The sequence below is a fragment of the Cygnus olor genome, chromosome 1 (assembly GCF_009769625.2).
Source record: "Cygnus olor isolate bCygOlo1 chromosome 1, bCygOlo1.pri.v2, whole genome shotgun sequence".
Lineage (NCBI taxonomy): Eukaryota > Metazoa > Chordata > Aves > Anseriformes > Anatidae > Cygnus > Cygnus olor.
In genome coordinates this window covers 41,819,560-41,825,704 of record NC_049169.1, presented here as the reverse complement: position 1 = coordinate 41,825,704, position 6,145 = coordinate 41,819,560, and positions in this window count along the sequence as shown.

Here is a 6,145-nt window from a genome sequence, read left to right as displayed (position 1 = left end):
GTATTACAGGGGACATAATAGGACCTTTTCTCTCTCATGTACTTTTCTTCTGCTGTCCTAGGGGAAAAATGCTGCATTTGATTTGTTCTAAATATGGGGCCCTGGTAGGGGTGACAAACAGGTTAAGTCAAAGAATATAAATTAGAATATCTTTAATCACTCAGTAGATTAAAAGGGATTGCTTTAAAAATAAGAGATGACCCTGAGGAAGGTGTCCCCAGGAGAACCCATGATCCATGGGGAACAGGTGTCCCAGTAGGTACAGTCACTACTAAATCAACTTGCAAGTGAAAATACAAACAGGTTTCACTACTTCAAACTCTACCAAAGAAGTAATTGTAATACAAGTGAAATATCTGTCCCATGTAGTGGCTTTCTAAATGAGTCCCTGGTCTGAAAAAAAATAAAATAAAAATTTTAAAAATGCATCTACTTCAGTCCCTGTTGCCTGCCTGCTAAAGAGACTCAGCTTCTTCCTGTCTCAGAGCGGTCTTTGGCTGTTTCTCCAGCAGTCAGCTTCTCAGAAGCAGGAAGTATAGGTACTTCTCACAGAAAAATAGAATACAAAAACAAACAACAACAACAAAAAGAAAACACCACCACAAAGTCAGCCAAGAAATGAAAGAAGCCCCACTCAAACAAGATACTGCCAGTAACGCCAAGGACAGCCCACAGTGCCTAAACTTCCAGATGCTCCTCTATGTAACTACAAGTCCTTCAGCAAGGGCTGAACTGTGAGCTCATGCGGTCCTGCATTAGACACCTCTAGGCTGCCTTGTCCAGGAAAGAGGTCAGGAGAAAGAGAAGGTTGGGAGTAAACTCATAAAAGGAAGATCGAGGGAGAGGGAAGAAACGAACTATTAGACAGGAAACGAAGAGATCATCCAGAATTGCAGAGAGATGAAATTGAGGCACCATAAAGACACAGAGAGAGGAATTTAGCATTAACATAATTATTAATCGTATACACAGTGAGCATTTGCACCGGCGGGGGAGATCTATCTCCTGGCAAGGTTTATCATGCTTCATGCCACAGAGCTTTCTCTGGCTTGCTGTTCCAAGTGAGATTCGTCTCCCCATAGGTCAAATCTTTCACTTTCAGACACCTGAGTTACTCATCCCAGGCTCCCTTTATAGTCAAGGAAGAAAAATAGATGCCTCCAAAGAGCAATTCATTTGACCTACCTTAGATGTCTTTCTTTGGATGAGATGAATTGTGCTCCGGAAAAACTTGTTTCTATAAAAGGAGCCAATGCTAGCTAGCTTAATATTAGATATCAAAACTTTAATAACCTATCATTGGAAGAAAGTTACTTTCGCTGGTTTTCTATGTTAGAATGTTGCAACTACCTTCAATTTTCAGAAAAATAGACTGGAAACTCAGTTTCTTTGCCCTACTAAATCCTTAACTCTTTAGTCTACAAACTACACTAAGAAGCCACTGACCATGACCTACCACGTCATTTTATTAAAAGGTTCTCAGGTGACCTTGTATAATCAGACAAGGGAGGATCACATTAGCATGCATTACACAGGGACTCAAGATTTGACCTTGAGTCAAGAGTACAAAAATCTGAAACATTCTCTGAGCAACTGAATCCAGGCTGTGGTTCCAGTGCTTTGCTGCAGTGAAGAAAATTCTGCCCCAGCCCACTTGCAGGCTCAGACCAGAGCCTAATGTGACCTGGCATCCTCAGTACCCTGTCAAGGTAGAGAGCTACTGTACCAAACTTTGTCATAACTATAAAAGGTGACAAATTTGCCTCACCCTGCGGTGTTTTGAATTGTTCTGGTAAACAAACTAAGCACTGCTTGCATTTAAACAGGGCTGTTGCAAATATGTGGAGATTTACTTTGGCATTTGGATCAGCTGATTAAAATCCTCTTACAAGAGATACTGGCCTGACCCTCTCCACGACGTTGTGGAGTTATTAGGAGTCTATTGTAAAGAGCTGAAACTTTTGTTCTTTGCTCCCATGTCACAACTTGGCAAATACAATGTATGGCCTGTCCACCTCCACACTATATGCTTCCTATAACACACTCAGTGTGCCTGGGGAAAGAACGTAGACTGCACTTCTTCTTTGTAATTATAAGTAGCATTAGATCAGTAAGCAGAACAAAAGCACTTTAGTTCCTTACTTACTTGCACAGTCCCCTAGTCTAGAACAAAACTACTTCACTACTTCTTCCCTACCCTGCATTCTTAACAGAGATCCCTTTTTAATAAGTGTAACAAAGACAAATTAATGAACCCTTCTCGTCCAGAAGAAAATAAATACATCTCTAGCAAAAACACTTGTGCTAGATACTACAGAACAGACATATTGTCAGCAAAACTGATTTCAAAGTCCCAGTGGTATGCACAGCAGTAAAGACAGAATGCTAGAAGTTTCCTATTATTTTGTTTGCATCCCTTATAAAATGGGCAAACTCCCTGCCCTAATAAGCACCAGACAATCTCCAGAAGCTGTGTAGCAGTATCAATTGGCTGGAACACAGCAATTATCTAACAAAGTGGCTGCCAACACAGGAGAGCAGAAAACCCTCTTGAAGACCTGTTATTTGCTATAGGAGTCAGGAGCTTCTATATTATCCTCTTTCTTTAAAGACTTCCAGCTTTATTTATTTTTTACTCTATGCACATTTAGACTTTTGTTACTACCTTCTTCACATATATTTATATGTACTGGAGATAGGTGGTAGCTGCAGTCCTACGGCACTGACAACAGCAATTACAGCGTTAGCCACAGAGCACAAGATCTCATTTAGCCCATAATGCACCCCAGAGCCTAGGACTGAAACTTCGTGCCTCCAGGTCTGTAATGACTGCTGAGCTGCAATATCTGCAGATTACATAAGCCATGTGGGATGCGAATGTGAGCAGCAGTTATGCAGGGGCCTGGGAAGAGCAGTGGTGGCACAAGGTGTGCCCTCATCACCAAAGAGCCTGAGTCCTGACTGTGCTGGTACGGACCAGCCTCTGGCTTCCAGATTCAACCCACCAAGGATACCCTGCCTTCAGTGTCCAAACACCAATCAGACTTGGAGGAGCAGGTTCAGATTCCCCAAATTCCCACTGATTTTTATTTTTTATTTTTTTTGAAGGCTGGGGTATTTAAGTTTTGAAAATAATAAATGCATTTGACTGAACCATAGGCTCTTCAGACTCTTCAGGACTCCATAGGCTCTTCAGACAGAGCTTAAGAGCAGTCAGCTTGATTACATCTCATTTTGCTTCCCTAAAAATAAATTTATTTTACAGAAATAGAATTTCTCACATCAACACTCAATTATTTCACCTTTTGTGAAATACTTTCTGTTCAAATTGCAGAATAATATTCTCTTTTAACTAAGCACCAGGAGACTGTAATATTAGGCCTACTGAAGGCTAGAAACTTTCAGAAATATTATAATCTGCCTGCAGAAAATAGGCCTGTTGTAATAATCTTTAATAAGGAGCTTCATTGTGCATTGACTACAATTCCCAGCATTCAACTTCATGCTTCACAAGTTGCCTTTTACCCTGCAGCACAGTGGAGCACTGCAGAGTAGGACTTGTAGTCTCGGAAGGAAAGGAAATGAGAGTAATTGCCATTGGATCAATCTTTTAAGATTAATATTAGCACCATTTGTCCCATAGGCTGTGTTCAGACTTTTTCCATCCCCAATTTTATGAGTCAATTTTCTCTCAGCTAGAAACTTGTCTAAATTGTTCATGCTCACTACAGCTGTTCAGCATTTTCTAATATTTGTTTTTCTAATTGGAGCCAAGTCTAGTGAAAAAGATTGTCTTTGTTGCAATACACCGTTGATAGGCCTTTTCTTTAATACAGCAAGATGCTCTTGGTGTGGAAAAAATTGTCAACAGAGGCAAAGCAGTTTGATTTGAAACTCTCATTTAGAAATATCCAAAATCCCAGTGACTTAGTTTATTGGAATCTGAATCCACATTCAGTAATTCAAGCTAAAATTCATTTCTGTGTTCTGTATGGCTCCTTTTGCTCAGATAAGAGCCTAAGCCATCAGCTTCAAACAGGAATGTTTGAAGAGACTCTTTCATAAACCTTGATTTCAGTGAAATTAGTTGGCATTAGTCACAGCATGAAAAACAGCCAAGCTGCTTAGCTTTCTTGGCTCTATAAACTCAAGAAAAGATGAAGTTCAGTACCAGCCCTCTCTGGCAAACAGCAAGTATCAAATTTTATTTTATTTTTTCTTTTAAATGAAAATGAATAGTTATGACTAGTAACCAGTCCCCCATCTAAGACAAAATCCCTCTAAAAAGATGCTGTATGAGATAGATGTTGCTTGAACTTAGTTACTTTTTTAATAAAACTAATACAGCTCTGAACTACATGATTTCTAGTGACTGTTTCCAGCTGGGTCTGTTTCCACACATGCACTTCTTTGTGTTCTACCCACCTCCATCTGTGCACAAGCCGAGGTGGCCCTGACAGCAGTGTCCCCTCCCGTCATGGTGAGGGCCTTTGGTCTACCTATTTATTTATTTTTTAATTCATTTTGCCTTTTTTCTTCTCCCCTTTTCTGAATGAATAAACTGATTTAATTTCCAGAAAAGCAAAAATTAGGGGCCATAAAATATAATGAGCTGCTACCCCATGCCTCCTGAGACCTGGTTCCAGCTACAACTTTCCCTTTTGGAGTTGTCTTAGATATTATTACCCAGATACTTGTAAAGCCACCAGTAAGACTTCAAGTTAGGAGTTCGGATTATTTAAAGTCAATCCTTATGACTGTATCTAAAAGCAAATAAATTCCCTCCCCACTCCAGGAGCATTGCTGAATCTTTGCTGGCTTGATATGCCTCTCTGAACCATGGCACAACACCAAGCATCCTTACCTTGTCACTGCAAGAAACATCCTCAAGGACCTCCTCATCTGGCTGCTGTGGCAAATCCCTTTCCTGCTTTGCAAACTGAAAACCTTTTCTCGTTTGTTAGCTTATACAAGGACCACAGCCTCACAAAGAGGGCATGCTTACCATCATCTGCTGACTTTTCTGAAGATGGCTTTCTAAGGCTCTGGCACTGCAAGAAATATCCTTGTCTCAAAGGAGGCAGTCCCTGATAATAAACTAAAGCCAACATTACCCATGACAGCAAGCCCTACGGCTCCCTGCTGGGGCTTGCCTGTAATGGTGCCCTGGAGTCTGGGCAGGAGCATGAGCAGCAGCTGCCACAGGGGACCAGAAGCCCTGAAAGCTCCATTGAAGAGCAAAGCTTTCCCTGTCTCTCATCTCTCCATTTGAGCTCTGCCTTGTCCTTGTTCTACGAGTCAGGAGAAGACCAGCCTGCCATCCTCAAGGTAGCCCTGATGTGGCCTTGTCATGTGCTCCAAACCTTTGCCTGCGGCTGAAGCCAGGTCCATAGAGTGCTGGAGCTACCTGGTGACAGGTGGTGCCACCAAACAGAGTTTGGCTGCAAAGTGCTCCTTGGGGCTTGTTGCTTCCAGATGTTTGGGCTGCTCTGTGGGCTCAGGTCCCAGCTCTGCAGTTCCGTCTACAAGCAAAGGCTTCCAAAAGCATTGGCCCACAGCTTTGCCCTACAAAGTACTTCAAGGTTTGCCTGGCAGTCCACAAATTGCAGTCCGAGTGACACCATAGGTAACCATTGACTTGTTGATAAATCCTTAACAAAAGATGTTGCTTTCATAAAATGCTCATAAAAGACTGTACTCTTAAACAAATAAAAATCTTCTTAATTTCCTGATTTTATTTTACATAGTTGGGAAGATCAGGGCAGTCATTTCATGGAATTCTCACAGCACCTATTCCTCTTTTTAGGCATTTTCCCCCCATTTAAAACGCAGGAATGTTTCCAGTTTTTGTAACAGGGCTTGAACAGATGGGTGGGCAGACGGTGGGTATAAAATAGTGCTGCAGGAAACAGCCAGGGAAGCAGCTTGCTCCCATCCATCCCTGCTTGTTTGTTAGAGGAAAGATGCTATTTGAGGTTTGGACTATAACGGGGCAGTGCCTCAAAAGCATAAGGCCTGATCTCATCTGGTACCTTTGCTCAATAGCACCCACTGACTTCAGTGGGAACAGGGCTGCACTCAACAAGCAATATTATCTAAACGTTGCCTGATATAAAAAGGGCATTTTGCACGACTGTTCTTAATT